Raw genomic sequence first — 17,738 nt, 5'->3', positions numbered from 1 at the left:
ACTTTCAAATCCAGACTCAAATCTTTCTCCTCAGTTCTGTAGCAGTAAAAGTCCAGGCTTATCAAATGATGCCAAGTTTATTTCAGCTCATCTCCAGCTGCATATTCTTTTCATTTTTGGACTCCAGAGTAGCTTTACATGAGTCACTATTCAAAGAAATCCTACTTATACTTCTCTTATACGCCTGTGCTAAAGCACTTGTTGGAGCTGCATCAAGGCTCAGCTCAACAAGCTGCACGCCTGTCTCTCTCTTTATAGCAAATGAGTGTCTCTCCCTCATAAAGAACAGATCTGAGCAACAGGTAACTGGAGTGTCTGTGCTGAAAGCCAGCGCTGACCACATCTGGAACATCAGCACAGTTTATCACATGAACCTTTGTCTTACAGAGATTACACAGGCTTCACTGACCCAACGTCCCAGCGCAAGTACTGCTACTCAACAGCCATCTTGAAATGCCCTTGGGTATTTATAATAGGTATTTTGAAGAATTACATAAATTTATCTTAATTTCAATGGTTATTGGAACAAAACTGCAGCTGATTAGATTTGATTAGGATGGATGGAATATGTGACACAATTTTCTTAATTTTGCTTCTGTACACAATAACAGTGGATTTTAAATCTAACCATAAAGATGTTAGAAAGAATTACAATACAATACAACACAACTTTATTTATATAGCACACTTAAAACCGAAGGTACACCAAAGTGCTTCACAACAAGGTTAAAACATAAGATATAAGATAAAAGGCTATAACAGATTACAAAAGTACAGACAGAAATAAAACATTTTATAAGAAATAAAACATTAGAGCATAGTTTAGGAGATAAAATTACTGGGTATTCATAAATATAAGGTGGGGGTATTTATACAGGGGAACATTAGTAGAAGATAAATAACATCAGGGTAAAATACAGGAGATGTGCACTAACTAACTGAAAACGCTCAGTCAAACAGGTAAGTTTTTAATTGAGATTTAAATGAATAGATGGAATCAGAGGCACAGTCACCTCTGGTCTTTAGCCGGGATCTAGGCTGCACTAAGAGTAATTGTCCCGATGATCTTAGGGCTCTCCTAGGGATATAGGCACTAAGGAGTTCAATGAGGTAGCACGGTGCAGTATTGTTTATGATTTTAAAGGTAAGCAACAGAATTTTTAACTCAATTTGGTATTTGACAATATGAGGCCCAAAGAAGTGTTGAATGCAAAATGCCTCAGAGACCACAGAAGACACCTAAAGTGGATGATTCCAAAACTCTTTCCTGGGTTAAGAAAAACCCTTCACACCTGTAACCGAGTCAAGAACAGTCGCGAGGAGGTTCCTTTATCACTGTAAAAGTCTCTAATCATGAGATTAGAGACAGAAATACAGAGGGTTTGTGACAAGGTGCAAACAACAGGTTACACTCGGGAACAAGAAAGACAGATTAGACTTGACATCTAACACTAACTGCACAGCCCTGAAACAATGCACAGTCCCTGGTTTCAGGTATGGTACCAGGAAAAACCTGAACCAGGTTAGCAGGATGAACAGGATGAACTCTGTGCTCTCTGCTCAGATTCAGGTAAAGTCTGCGACACTGATTGATGAGACAAAGCATAACGAGTCCCCTTTAAGCAGTAAGCTGACACAGACCGTGTGTACAACTGTGCACCACTTAGTTTAATATAAATATTCACAAGGTAAAATTGCAGGCATTCAGATTAGTGTTGCATACATACTTGCACATTTCTTTATACACTGATCACACAAATTTGTAAATGTTACTGAGACTCTGGGTAAATTCAAGCTGCACTATATGACATGTTAAACTTAACACAGTTTTGCATTTTCACAACTGAACCAACCACAACGCACTGATTTTATTTTACACAAAGCACTGGTCTAACGCAGCCAAGAAAAGCACAATGACCATGCGCATTTTCCAACATGCTGACAGCTGCATAAAAGTTGCACAAAGCCAAATGCAAATGATTTCAAATATTTGCAATAAGATCTAAAGGAGTCATCATTTCCCTCCTTTCCTCTCCCTCTTACACAGTTGCATCAGTCTTCTTGAATGTAGTAACTGCAGCCTAAAGCCCCTCATTCCTTCCTGTATTGCAGGCTTTTTTGTGTCTGTAATCGTTCACTTTGTAACACGAATTCACTGAAAAGGCTGAAAGTCAAAATCCTCAGTCAGCTTTCAGTATAGGAGTTAAATCAGACCATGCTGCTGTAATTGAACATAACGCTCAATAGAGAGTTATGTTCAATTACAGCAGCCTTTTCTGCTGTACATATAACATGGTCTTCACCTGCAGCCACATCCTTGTTTTGTTAGGCAACACATCTTTGTCTGGGTCTTGGTTACTGTATAATACTCATTGGACAATAGGACTTTTTGTAATCGTTGGATGGAGATGCTTACATTCAGGGGCACCTCTTAAATCTCTGTGGTCTCCTTGTAGTCTGCGTCTTTCTGTGTGGTTTTCAATAGTTTTGCCTTTGCTTTTGTCAGACTGGCTGCGTTCCTGTGCGATGCTGCTGTCTCAAAATGTGTTCAGCTTAGTTTTTTCAATTTTTCTGTTACTCTGTTCGACTTAAAGCTTGCTGTTACCTCTGCATTTACTTTCTCGGGTTCTTTATTCAGAACTTATCATAGCACACAGTGCTACGATGCGTGTTAAGTTCAGGTTAGACTCCCTGCAAAAACTGTGCAGAGAGGGATGCTATGGGCAGCTGTAGGATGCAGAGCAACGGACACCTCCAAAAAATCAACAACACTGTTGTGCATCAGGCAAATTTGCTCAAAGCAGCACAATAAAGGACAAAAGAGACCAACCTGAAAACATTTCAGTTAATGATAAAAAAAAAAAAGCACTACTGAGGTGTGGGAAAGGCATAGCTGCAGGTATGTAAATATGTCTAATGCTTCAAGGACCTTTTAACATTACAAGAAGATAACATAATTAAAATGCTATTTTTATGTTATAAGGTGGACATTAAAGAGGGTATTTAAAAAAAAACCAAATTAACCAATTTACGCAATTTAAGTTTTGTTGAAGTAGGAGCGTTGTTTTCTCCCAAATGTATTTGGGAATCCCATGCTGCTTCTCTGCCAGCAAAATCACATAAAAACTATTTAAAAGAACCCAATAAATTTTGGTTCTCATCCAGATCAGGTTCTTTAAAACTGCTACATGCCTTTGTGCGGGTTCTGAAAGTGTCTCTGTCCCACACTTTTTTCTAGGCTTCATACTTTCGCCATCTTTCTGCCAAAACAAAAATTTGTATATTTGCATTTGATGGACAAGAATGAGAGCTGAAATATGTAGCAGAGCTGGGTGACCTATTATAGCTTTTATATATCGGGGGTGATGTGTTTATAATTCAAAGAATTTATACAGGAAAAATCTGCATATAGTCTTTTAAATATATATGCTTGCTGTTACCAGGTGGTCATTTTTTTTCCCAAATTTGAAAACTAAAGGGTTACAGCATTTCGTTTACAAAAAGTAAGCCTATTCAACTTAACCAGGTAACCAGCTGTAGGGAAATGGTCAAAAAAAGAACGTCACAATTTAAACTGTCCATTTTAGTATAAGTATGACTTTTTTTAAAATATCTGAACAAAAAAAGCGTATTTTTCCATGAATAAATATATAACAGACTAAATCATGTATCTTTTATCTGTCACAGTTTGGTCTGTTGTGACTTTGGGTTTTCCAGGCATCATCTGCAGTTATGAAATTTCAAACACATGAATGTGCTGGTCCTAAAACTAAAGCTGCATATTGAAAAAAGTCTGCAACAACCCACAAGTTTTATATTCGTTTTCTAGATAATTTGTCGTGTTTGCCTTAACGTGTGATATTCAGTCATGATTAAAAAACAACAACATCAAAAAACCCCAATAAATATTTTTTAAAGCCTATGCAGTCATATAGACGTATGCAGTCCTACATTGAAACCTTACCACTATACCCACTGGTACACTTTCATGCAGCTCTATTAACTAAACTTAAACTTACAGCTGCTTTTAAACACTTGAGACACATCTGCAGCTGAATGGGTGCTTTGGGCACTCGGGATGATTTTGTAGTTGTGCTTTTTGTGCATTTTATTATTCAAACAATTGATACAATAAATTTTTTATATATGTTCAGCTTCATGTTTTGCTTCTGTGCATTGTTAGTCGTCTCCGTTTGACGGGTACAGATTAGAGAAGTCTCTCAGGAGGCTCCTGACTTGGGCATTCTGGGGGTTTCCATCATCAGGGATCAGCTCTGGATTCAGAGCCAGATTTAAGACCTTTGTGGGGCTGAAAGCAGCAGAGCGGGTCTGTGCTGTGTGGAGACCCTCAATTGCGCTGGACAGCCAGAAGAGTCTCTTGAGACTCTGGATGGTTCGGCCGCGGTCGTGCATCAGCTGGTGTTCGGTCACAGCTCGGCGACTGCAGAAAGAAAACAGACAGCAGGAAGCAGCTGCTGGTCAGCGCACAGTCTCAAAGTTCATGCAGCAACCATCAATGACATGTTCTATCCAACACACGGATTCATTTATGGAAACAAAATCAGAGCCGCAAACGCAGCACAGCAAACTGGGTCCATTCATCTCTTAGCACATGAATACATTTTAAATGAGTGAAAACTGTTTTAGATTCAAAGTGACACCAAAAACAGAAAATGCGTAATAAATAAGTAATAGTTATTATTCATAAACTCTGAAATAAAGTGGGAACAGTGAGACCACCTGTCGCTTTGTTGGCCCTGGACTGTTGTAACAATGACAAGAAGCATGACAGCGAGCCACTGCACAGGCCTGTGGGACGTCTGCATCTTCTGCATGAAAACAGCAGCAAAGACAAAACACATTAAAACCTCTCATACGAAAGGTAAAAAACAAACCTTCTGAATGCACATCAGCTATTGCTGAAGGTTGGTGATACTGAACCCTGAGTTGCTTTTGATGGGTTCATCTATGGGAATGTTAGATTAAAAAAACCCATCCAGACATAGAAAACACTGCTTGTATATATGTGTGTGTGGATGGGTGAATGAGACATGCTACATAAAGCACTTTGAGAGCTTAGGTAGAGTTGAAAAGTGCTATAAGAACCAGCCCATTTACTTTATTTATTTATTGGAAACATTTTTCTTTCTTATGGATAAAAACCATCCACCAGTTCCCAGGAAAAAGGAGCACAAGCTCAACAAACCGAGGAAAATGAAATTTTCTTCAGCAGAGATGAGTCGTTTTCACACATGAACTGCAGGAGAATCGTTTAAGGGCATTTTCCACAGTGGTCTCCTCTGACATGCAGCACACAGCAGGAAGTAGAGCACCTCAGACACTTTAGCGCTGCTGGAAATCCTCGGTGTGTTTTAGGCCTGCACAGAGCACGCAGGAGCACAATGCCCACTCGCAGCGGTTAGCTGCACTATATGGAGTGATGCATTATGACATCACATAAATGTCAGACTGAATCTGACATTTGTGTTCTCGTGCTTGTGTGTCAGGTAAACTGTGGAAATGTTTAGTTCAGCGGTGTACGTGTGAGCGAGTGAGTGCGTTTTTCTTGTGGCTATGATTAGGTGCCCGAGTCTATTCAGCAACTGCGCCACATTTTTATCCCCAATCCCCACGATCCGCATACTGAGACAATGTCCAAGCTTTTGATTGGCTCTCAAATCAGGAGCCCATGAGTCTCATGAGAAAAGTGACACTCAATAAGAAATGTGCTGATCTGTGGATGCATCCCTACTCAAAGATAATCAGCAGACAGAAATGCAGCTAAAATTAAAGTTAACAAGTTCTTCTGAATGAAAAGAGAACATGGGAACATGCAAAGACTTTTGCATGAGAATAAGCCTCCCATTTAAGCTTATCGTATTTTCTGATTAGAGTTTAAAAACTTGTCTTCAAATAAACTGCTAAATAATAACCTGTAACGCACTCCTTGCCCTATTTAGATAGCTGCCAACAGACCTTTAACCCATTACCAGGTCCTGACCACTTCTTATGGAACCACTGAGTTATGCAAGTCACTGAAATATAACAATACAGAAAATATAAGATATTACTTTAGGTGTCTGCTAAGAAGAACAACTTATATTTACAGAATATGCTATTTACATCTGCTTTTCTTTCATTTCCTGTAAATATAAAAGCACAGTAATCAGCCTGAAAAATACCAGAAATAAATGTGCTTGTAGAATATGAACACAAAGCATCGTTTATGAAGGTTTTGATTGTGTTTTAATGTTTGATGATGTGGACAATCTGGATGAATCTGATTCTAAGTGTTGGAGGATATTTTTGGCTTCATTAGTGGATGCAACCAAGTTATCTTCCACTACCTCACAAAGAGATAATTCTGTGAACCTACAAACAACAAAGAGTTCTCCACACATCTGATTCCTCTGCAGCCATTCATTTTTTCCCCCAGCATCAGAATCCAGAATGAACACAGCTGCTGTTTTCTGCCTCGAAGCAAACTACAAACTTTTCACAAAGCTGGAAGATCGGCTGTATGCAGAGAAAGGTGTGACGGGTAAGTCATGATGAGCTAATGATCTCCCAAAGTCAAAGACAAATCAAGCTGATGGATCCTACTCCATCTGGGCTTCGGGTTCAACACACAAAAAAGAAAAAACACGTAAAACGAGCATGCAAACGTTCCCGATATTGTCTGTTTCGTCCACGTTGGGTCGGTCTGTCCACAACAAGAAACTGCTTCAGTTTTCTTTAAATGAATCTGGATTTCATATCAATTTCAATTTTATAAAGTTCAATTTACTTTTAACTGTTTGACTGACACAGAAAAAATAAACACCAGCAACATTTAAGTACAAAAAAATGAATCAAATTAAAAACTAAAAAACTATCATATGAAACAAAAATTAACTAAAAGCTTCTTTAAAGTAATCCGACTCTTAAAGAGGTACTTACATTTCCCGTGTTTGCGACTGCAGTACTTCGGCTGATTAGACACTAAACTGACTTCAGATTCAATCTCGAGACCTTTTATAAAGCCCTCTCCGTCACACACACACGGACACACACTTTACTCAGACCTCCCACTCTCTTAATTGAAAATGGTTTGATTTGCTCCTGAAACAAACGTCAGCACCATCATCTCTGACATCTGTGATCAAAACATGGAAGCATTTTTTGGGGCTTATTCATGTTAATAATTTGATCCCAAGTGTGACAGTGGAGGAGGTTTACACACTTATACATGCTCTTTACATAAGCAGGTGTTTTCAAAAGGAGGATGAAATTCAATTGAGGGATTATCATTTTTCTATTTTCTGGTCTAATCCCCTCTGGTTCCTCTTGCAGACTCACGCTGGCTACTAAGAAATGGGGCTGAATGTTTGTATTGATGTTGAGGGTGAAGACACGGAGAGGAATGAGTCAGCGTGAATGACGCGAGCGTCAGCAAACCGCCTGCCAGTTCAGCTCTAAACTTTGCTAAATGATCTGTCTGCAGTTAAGATGTTTGTCGCCTGGAGCTCTTCTCCACATTATGACCACCGTTACTAATGAACCCAAACAAACTGGAGTCACTGGTTGCTGTGGTGGCGCCCCAGGCGCCATTAGAAATGCAGTCGTCGTGACAACATCTTGCAGGGCGAGTTTCCCTCAGCGAGAAATGTGGGCTGCCATCGGAGGCTCGTGGGTGGAGAGATGGGAGTGAGAAGAAGTGATTTAGGTCATTAAGGAGTAATTGATGGCAGTGTGAAGAAACTCAGAGACGGACAGCAAGGGAGGAGTCGTGAGGGTGAAAGAAACCAGACAAGAAACTAATCAGCCCGATGGAGGTTAATTTCTCACAGCAGGAAGTGAGTGTTTACATGACTCACGTCCAAACCCAGTACTCAAATTCTGTTTTATATAGAAGACTCATTGTTAAACATTCACAATGGATTAGCACTGTTGCCTGGGTTTGAATCCACTGGCCAGCCGAGGCCTGTGCAGGTTCTCTTCAGGTACTCGGGCTTCCTTAAAAAGGCATGCATGCAGGTTAATTGGTGATTTTAAATTTGCATGTAAGCCAGTGGCTATGTGATAGTGATCTTTCCAGGATATATGCAGTGTATCTATTCTACATAGCATCCAGTAAACAGATGTTCGTACAACAGATAAGGACGAGAGCACGTTGGTAAAGTGAAAACTGCATCTAGAACAGAAACAGCTGCATTATACTGCTAACACAACTCTTTACAAGCACCTGCACAGACAGCATGCTAATGCTAAGCTAGCCAGAAACCCGGAGTGATGCTGTGAATGTTGACCCTGAACTTCCACAGTAACAACAGCAGAGATTAGCAGTCAGGGTGCAGCCTCTGTTTCTACCTGTTCATGTTTCTACAGTAGAATCACTGCAGTTAACCTTTTTAAGTCACTGTGCTGGTTTTCATCTTTGCCTTGTGTTGATACCTAAAATACTAAGACAAAGATCATGTGGTGTGTCCTCACAGGGACTGTAGCCCATAGGTTAATATTGTTAAATGCTAATTATATGAAAAGGCATTTCAGGCATTCTGTGTAACTTGTGTAATAACGACCCCCAACACGGATCACAACAATGAAGGGAACTACCTCCAACTCGCACAAACATTTGAACACAAAACTTATAATTAATTTACATGAATGTCTTTGATGTGCTGCTAAGAGATGGTGGTGACTCAAAGTGGAGCTAATGAGAATCTAAGAGAATCGCAATCATAACTGATGTCAGTATTGGATTTGGAATTCTTATCAATTCCCATTCCTACTCCCACTGTATCTACTGTCCTGAAGTATTAACCTGGAATTAAGACACTACAGTTTTGTAGTGTTTTTTGGGCGTGTTTAATTTGCACAAGGTCGGCTCTGCCGTTCCTGTGTCTGTTTTGTACCAATGAGGCACTTTTAAGATGTGTCACTGTCCAACACATTACTGAAATTGGTAATTTTCTGGTAATCAGTTGTACAGATAACTGATTACATAATTTCCTTTGGGATAAATAAAGTATTCTGATATCTGCTGGTCTCACAGTCGCTATGACAGATATATGAGATACAGCTCATACAACAAAAACCATGACCTGGGGATCATACCAGTTGCTTGGCTGTTACGCACTAACAGTGGTTTACCAAATTATCTGTCTTTGATTCTCGCATGAATCAAAGGTTTGCAGCAGTTCCAACAAGTATCCAAATGCGGGGGGGGGGGGATTTAATGCTAAGATGATTCAAAGCTGCAGAAAAATAGTAAACAGGAAAAATAACAAACAAACCCAAAAACAATGAATCCACCAAGGCAGAAAAAAAGAACAGGCAGCAGAGTGAGAACAGGAGAAACCGATGAGAGTAAAAAAAATAGAAAAAGACAAAGTAAAAACAAACAAACAAACAAACACAGAAAGATATCCTTTCAAAATAAAAGAGGAATCTACAGAAATGTGTAAAATTCTGTCGTGAACCACAATGTTCAGATAAGGTCTATAAATACCAGTGAAGCACAATGAAAGTTACAGATTCTTAAAAGAAATAGAGACAGAGAAGTTCAAGCATGAGTAAAATCAGGAACACTTTCCTGTGAAAGTTTTAAGACAACTTAAAGGAAGTCTCTGACTCAGCAAACCAGATTTCCTTCAGTAGAGCACTCCTCGCCTCGAGGTGCTTCTATAAATCTCCTGTCCTCTTTAGTTTTAGTTGTGCTGTATTTCAGTCTGGGCTGAATGTTGTTTAAGCTACTACAGATACCTGATAAAGGAACTGTGTTTATACACAGTTCCCAGACGACAGCGTTTCCAGGGAAGTTCTTGCATGTTTTGACAAGATAATGCTAATCTTCATAGTGGGGTTTAGCTTTACTGTACACTTTCTCATTTTAAAAATGTGATGTGTTTTCTTTGTTCAGTTGTAAATAAAAAAGGGGTTGCATTTTGTTTTTACAGTTTACAGAGCGTCCCAGCGTTTTTGGAAGCGGGGTTGTAAAATTGTATATTTGTCCAATTACTTCTGAGCATCTGAAAATGTGAGACTATATGTATAAACAAGAGTGTAACTCCTAAAAAGTTAATGCAATACTTTTGTTAAAGCCGTCAGTTAAAGCTAAAAGTCTGCATGTCAATCGCATCCTGATGGTGAAGATAAGTTTCCACTTCTAGAACAGACAGAAGGAAAAAACAATGCGCCCAAGCAAAGGACCTTAAAAGGGTCATTTTTAAGGTCCTTTAAAGTGTTTCTGGCTCAGACGCACACAGCAGTGAGCTCGTCCCATCAAATCACAGCCACCTTCACTCACAGCCTGCAGGCTCTTTAAGCAGCAGAGGAGATCCTTGGTGTAGTTGTTCAGGAAAAGGCACCAGGAAATACAAATGGACAAATTATGGGCCACATGGAAGAGAGAAGGAGAATTACCGTGGGCCATAACACACCCACACCAGCTTTTCTCAAACCTTTTGCGACACACCACCTTGGAAAAATTATTAATAATAAAAAAGATGGAATTTTTAGTTAAATAATGATTGCCGCTGATAGCAACAGTAAACTGTTTATTTATTTCTCCCTAAAAAAACCCAAAAAAACATAACCAATATTTCAACATGCAGTGGCTGTGCCCCATCGTTTGGGACGATATCCTCACCTGTAAAGCAACCTGCATCCACATGGGGGCAGTGTTGTACTGAGCAGCTGAGTGTTGCTCATGAACCACCAAACAGCAGGTTTAAGACACTGCAACACTAAATTCATTTGCTGAGTAACATACAGTAAAATACATTAGGACTGCTCAGTAACGCCCCATAGAGGCAGCAGCGTTCATTACAGTCACAACATGAGCAAACATCTTGATTCTGTCCTTCTTACTGTCTTGATGCATGCTCAATCGTTCAGGTAAGTAAATCCCAAAAGGTTGATTCTGTTCATCTGGACGTAGAGTTTTCAGTGGGAGAAACGTTTCGTCACTCATCCAAGTGACTTCTTCAGTCTCAGCTGACTGCAGGTTTCCCCAACCGTATAAACAGGTTTATACAGTTTATACTGTTTTGTTTATAAAAAAAACAACAAAACAGTCTATGCAATACTTTTATTAAAACCCTCAAATTAAAGCTGATGGTCTGCACATCAATCACATCTTGATTGCTTGATTTAAAATGTAATCTAACTGTAAGTGTCACATGCAACTGGCACGGCCTCGGGCAATGTGCACAAGATCTTTCTCTTGGCATTTTTGTCTCTCGGTCCTTGAATCACTCAGGTCTCAAAGAACAGAGCCAAAAGGATATACACCTGCACAATGAAAAGCACTACATCAAAACACTTTAAATGCAACACCTTTTTAACGTTTATGAAAAGCACGAGCAGCTAATACACGGTGTATAACAGAGTCTAATGTACCTGCATTGGTCAACAACTATGAATTCTCTTAAAGACAAATCGCATTGTTACCATGACGTTACTATTGTTTGTTTGTTTTTTGTTTGTTTGTTTTTCTAAGCCTCAAAACCATCAGCTGATTTGGTTAGAAAGCTGCATCCATAAATATCTATGTGCAAGGCACTATCAAGTGCCAATCAGTTGTTTTATAATTTTATTCAATAGGAGCCCGGCAACAGATGGGTGACCTGTCCAGGCTGTACCCCGCCACTCGCCCTGTGGCAGCTGGGATAAGCTTGGTGTTTCCTCTGCAGTGACTGCTCCCTGCTCCACTCTGTGTTACTGGCCAGGAGCAAATATACACATGTTGATTTAGCCATCTTTGAGAATCAATAATCCATTCCTAACCTGGGTTTGACCAACACCTAACTGTCAAACAATTATTATGCATTCAGACCGAAGTGAAGTGAAAATCTGTGAACATTTGCCCCTAACTCCGAACTGGTGGAAGAGTGCACCCTGACTTGTTTTTCCTCACTTTTCTCCCAGCTTTTATTTTCTTCCTTTGTCTACATAAAATAAAAGTTTAATCACACAGTAGGTGCCAAAAATGATTACATGTGCCCCACCTAGTGGCTGGAAAAGGAGATAAAGGTAAGTGATGCTACCTGGAGGCTGTGGCTGGTAGTGATGTGTCGGTGGCAAACGAAATGGCTCTTAGAGCCGGGTCTTTGAAGTGAACGCCGTGAGCCGACTCCTTATCGCGAGCCGTGGGGCTTTTTTTCCTTTTCTGTCCCTCTCTCTCGTGCATCTCTCGTAATTGAAGTGATCTAGGTAGCTCTGTTTTGGAAGTTCAGTTAACGCTAGAAATGTGTTTTGGAGTTTGTACGTGCTTTGTCTCTAGGGGCCACCGTAAATATTTATATATAAACATTAGGGGTGCAACAATACTCGTATCGATATTGAACCGTTCGATACAGTGCTTTTGGTTCGGTACGCATATGTATCGAACAATACAAAATTTTTAATTTATTTGATCAACTTTCCTTCTGACGATGCTGTCTGTGTTGAGCGCTCAGTGGATCTGCGCTCGACAGTGCAGCCTAGGCGGAGTAGTCGAACGCAGATTCACTGAGCGCAGGGCAAGCTAGCGAGACAGAAGTTAAGCTCTCCTTGCAACATGGCAACTTGAACCTCCCCCACCCTCATTCAGATCTGGCGTTTGGAATTATTTTGGTTTTCATGTGACGTATGACCCTGAAGGTAAGCGCGTCATGGACTAAAGTAAAACAGTATGTTGGATGTGCCATGCAATGCTCAATTACATGGGTGGGAGCTAGTGTGTTAGCGCAGTTAGCTCGTTAACGTGTTGGCCGTCCAGCCCCATGCATTTCTCTGTAATAAACTCTCTTTTCCAAAGATGAGTGATTCCTCAATCAGATACAGGGCTCGCAAAATCGCTAGCCCAACGTCCCGGAGCTAGCGATTTTTCCAGTCAGGCTACCAAAATCTATCTCTGCCCTGCCCGTCGGCCTATCATAGGAAGGAAAAATATATGTCAATGCTTTTGCATTCTTTCGGAAATGTAGCTGGGTAATTATGTCATTGGCATTGATGAGCCACTGTCAATATGTGACATATTGAAATCGCGTTTGAATTTGCGCTTGTTTTTTTGCTTTCACTTTGCAATCGCGTGAACTGTGTATAGAGAGCGACATAATTTGTGCACCAATTCCTCTGACATCGTCTTATCAATCGTTAGCTTACTACGCAAACATGACAAGTGAAATCTCCCGCAGCAAGTTTAAACATGTGAGAGGTTGATCGCGCAGAGAATCGCTGAGCGTTATGTGAGTGCGTGTGTAAAAGCAGCAGGATTTATATTTTAGTTCTGCTGAGCCAAATAAGACAGGTCAGGGTGAAGAAGTGACAGCCAAAGAAAAGCTTACCACAAAACGGAGAAGTTATGACAAATCAGACTATGAGGCAAAAAGAAAGTGCAGCTTTATGGTTTCATGGACAAAAGAATTTCTGTGGCTGCGATATGACGAGCTAAATAACCAGGGCTGCACATAAGTGGTCTGTGTAAATGACCTCATTAATATTTGGTAAAGTGTTTTGTAAACTTATGAGTGGCTATTATATTGTTGGCGTGAATGCTTTTATTTTGAAAGTCACAGAGCGACAAGGTGCCGTAAATCAAGTGGCGTAAACCATATGGCAGAAGCGCGAGTTTTAATGCACAGAGAGAAGGTGTGCTCTATGGTTAATGGACGGGAATGGGAAAAAGAACGGCTATTAAGGTGCAACACTGAGTCGAAAGCAGTTTCTTAGCACCTGGTTGATGAGGGAACAAGGTTTGTAACAAAGTTTGTCCTGTAGATATGTATTTTGTTGTTTTACGGAGCATATAGCTGCTGACCGCTACTAAGCATAAAGGCTAAGTTTTCACCCACTAGAGGGCGCTAACGTACCTCGTCATGTTTAGGCAGCGATGCAACGATTTCCCTGTTATATGCAATAATTTACAAGTTTTAGTGTTATTTGTTATGTAAGGTAAGGAGAATTAATTTGTGATTAATGAATAAGTCAAAAGGTTAAAGGTAACACACTGTTTGATTTACTAATAGTCTTTTATTCTGTATGTTGTAGCTCTTACGGTGTGTTCACATACACGGCTGTTTAATAAAAGGATTGTGAACCATCAGTTTGAGAGACCATCTTTTCAACCGGGGATGCTACAGTCTGCAGGTGCGCATTCGCTGTCAAAATAAAAAACGCGCACAAGATAAGAAGTTGCAACGCGTGTTTGCGTACATAAGATTTTCAGGAGGAGGACAGACATTTGTTTAGAACTCTTAAAGATGTCGAAGAAGCAAGCTCCTTTAAGCAATTACTGTGATGTTCCTCCACCTCCAAAGAAATGTCAGGAGTCCGAACCACAAAAGAAGCGCGTATTCTCGGAAAAGTGGTTGCAGGAGGTGAGCTGGCTTCAAACAAATGAACGCACAGAGATGTGGTCCAGAATGAGCCGTGAAAATTTAATAAATGACAAATTAAAAAGGCATGAACATTTTTTTTGTATCGAAAAAATATCGAACCGTGACACCAAAGTATCGAACCGAACCGTTAATTTTGTGTATCGTTGCACCCCTAATAAACATATATAAATAAAACCACTTTTTTTTACATTAGTAATTCCTTTTGTGCATAATTTTATATTATTGTTAATAATAAATTAATTAAAGCAACAAAACAACCCGAAGAGCCGGTTGGGAGCCGACTCTTTTTAGTGAGTCGAGCCGAAAGAGCCGGTTCTCTAAAAAGAGCTGGAAATCTCATCACTAGTTGCTGGAGCAGGAAGACAGTCTTTGACCTCACAAGATCAAGACCTCTACAGACACTGCTCCTTATTTCACACAATCCTTAGTTAGTCTTTGAAATCCTTATTTTTAGTTTAGTTTGGTAATGTTTGCATTTATTGCAAAAATTAATACTGCTTAATCTTGGCAACAACGCTTCTCTGTGGACCTTGGATTATTTTGGACATAAAGAGTCAGTCACTGTCTGTGGCATCAGGTGAATCCAGTCTTTGGGAGAGTCTCTGCTAAAAGAGTTTTGTGACCCAAATTTTTCTCCAAGGTTTAAACAGTGAAGTCAGGTTGATTTCCGTAGACTTTGTTCAGCAAAAGATGAATTCAAAGCCACAGGAAGTCATTCCTGCCTGCGGCCATCAAACTTTATAACTCCTTCTTGTGATACCTGGACTAATTTTACTTTTCTGTACTATCCATGTAGTATTTCTAATATTTAATTCTAATTTAACACATCACTTTGACTGCTTTTATTCATTATTTTGTTTTATATATTGAGATTCCTTTTTCTATCTTCTCCCAGGATTATTAAATACCCCTGAGTCTGTGAATGCACCATTACTCCAACCTAGCCCAACCGTTATCTCTAAAACCAAGTGTTGCCTTCAAATAGGCCTTTGAAGGGGCAGGCCAGCCAAACAGTTCCAGCTTTTACAAAGGCAACTCTGATGGACTAAACCTTTGAGACTGTTATGGTCGCAAAAGCACATAAATCTGCGCACACACTGAAATACACACATGCGCACTCAGAGATAAATGCACAAATGCTTTTGCTTCAACGATGACCTCATGTAAACCTCTAATTTGTAGATACTTTCATGCAGGCAGCGATGTGAAATGACACACACTGTATACAGTAGTGAGTAGTAGTTTATCTAAAAGCCACTGAGGTTAAGAAAAGGCAACCAGATGTGGAAAGATGCAAACTCACTCAGGTTTTATGACCCCTGCGGTGCTTTTTATGATCGCCTTCGTGTGATGCATTAAGGGGACATCTGTAAATAAGAGCTCTTACAAAACAGTCTGGTTTTCATCCCCTCCAGCAGGTTCAGGTCTAGTTTTATTTTTAAAAAAACCTGACATTCAAAATCTGACAAAAAATAAAATAAAATAAAATCACAAGTTGACACAGCTTTATTTCAAATTTCAATGGCTTTATTTTATGTGTATAGATTTGTATATATTTATATATATATATATATTTATATATTAGATATATATATATATCTTTATGTAACAACTTGTACTCAGTTGCTTGATTATCATCTTTTGTTCAGCTTAAGTTCAAACGACATGACACTAAGACCAAGGCATTCCACATGTTCATATTTTACAAAAGAGTAAAGAAAACGTGTGCGCGCGTGTATGTGCATCTGTGTGCACACAGCTGCTGTACACAAACACACACACACACACACACGCGTGCACACACACACACACACACACACACACACAGACATATATCAGTGTACAGGTGGTGTCGTGGTTCTGTCTGTACAAAGAACTGGAACACAAAAAGCAGATAAAGACGGAGACGAGCGGACAGAGTGAGAGCGCGAGGGAGAGAAACCGGATGAACCACTGGAGGCGAACTGAAGGATTCTGTTGCATAGATTGAAGCAAACAGGAGGAGGGTGTCTGACAGGAACGGACAGGATGGGAGTGAACAACAGGGAAGGTGACACACACACACGCACTGAGGAAACACACCTTTGTCGAGCCAATACATCCACACGAACACACTCACTCAGGGAAGCACAGGACATTTTATTTTGGCTCAAACAACAAACCACCGCTGCGGCTCAGAGTCTAGCAGACAGGACCGAAGACACAGAGGTCACGACCTCTGCGTTTCAGCTGATGGAAAGCTAAAGGACCACCAAAGCTGTTACACCTCATTCAAAGGGGGACACCAAATGTTTTGTGCTAAACTCCATGTCTGTCCGTCCAATAAAGTGTCCAGATATTTCACTAAAATGTCACCCTCGTGTTAGCACTGAAGGGAAAGTCAGTGTGAAGGATTTTTCTTTTAGGGAGTCTGATCGCCACTGTGGCCGACCAGATCTGTGGACGCCACGAAGCCAGCCAGGCTCCCTCATCTATCACGGTGTTCCTTTATCCCAGAGGGAGAAGATTCCCTGTCCGAGAATCACGAATGTTTGTGCAGAGATTTCAGTTCTGACAGAGCGTCCAACGGTTACTCCGATATTCTAGTCTGGACCAAAGCAGCCGACCAGATAACCAACACTGGTCAGCTGTGATGATAGAGCACGGTTGAATTTTGGGATTTTTATCTTTGTTTAATCTCGTCGCATCACGTGTTTTTTGTAAAGCACTTTTTAACATTGTTTTGATTCATATTAATTCAACTAAAGCTGAAAAGTATTACAACTTGGACACATAAACAGTGTTTTACAAGAAAGGAAGAAATGCAGTTTGGAACTTGTACATTTCACTACTTTTAGGCATTAATGTCAAGTTTCAAGTTTACTCGATGATGTTGAGAAACAGAACGCTGATAACAGGATCAAAATAATTAGAGACAAACATTTTATCTTTGCTTGCGCTGGGGGCTGAATTGTGTTCATGACCTCAGTGTTGCTTTAATCCTGTCAGCGACCCTGCTGTCAGATTTCATGCTTCATGCACTTTAACCCAGTCCTTTCCACTGTGATGCTAAATTCTACAGCCTGATAAAAACAAAATAAATAAACATTGAGTCCATAATTGTTTGTATCTAAGCTGCAGCTGTTTATTAATGTAGGCTTGAAGTAAAACGTTCTCTTTTGTGGAAACTGAAGGACTAAAGGATTTATTTTGTGTCTTCAAACAGGAAACGTTATGGCATTTTGCACGCTGCTCGACACAATTAGGTGCCGCTTGAGATTTTAACACTAAAATAGGGAACGTGGCTGTTTTTCTTTGTATTACATGGAGGGTAAATGAAAATGGGGAAACAAGGCAGAGCCCACATTTCACAGCTAAAAAAAACAGTTCAAATCC

General features: G+C 40.0%; 1 long non-coding RNA gene across 1 annotated transcript; it reads right to left on the bottom strand.

Annotated features, from left to right (window-relative positions):
• Positions 1–1,672: 1,672 nt before the first annotated feature.
• On the bottom strand, positions 1,673–7,043 carry LOC101473984 (uncharacterized). The gene is made up of 3 exons (XR_001167481.3): positions 6,940–7,043; positions 4,741–4,829; positions 1,673–4,441 (listed from the first exon to the last, which is right to left on the bottom strand). It is a non-coding gene; the product is annotated as an uncharacterized LOC101473984 (long non-coding RNA).
• Positions 7,044–17,738: the final 10,695 nt, after the last annotated feature.

Source organism: Maylandia zebra, linkage group LG5, assembly GCF_041146795.1.
Source record: "Maylandia zebra isolate NMK-2024a linkage group LG5, Mzebra_GT3a, whole genome shotgun sequence".
In the NCBI taxonomy this organism is placed as follows: domain Eukaryota; kingdom Metazoa; phylum Chordata; class Actinopteri; order Cichliformes; family Cichlidae; genus Maylandia; species Maylandia zebra.
This window is presented reverse-complemented; position numbering and strand designations above follow the sequence as displayed.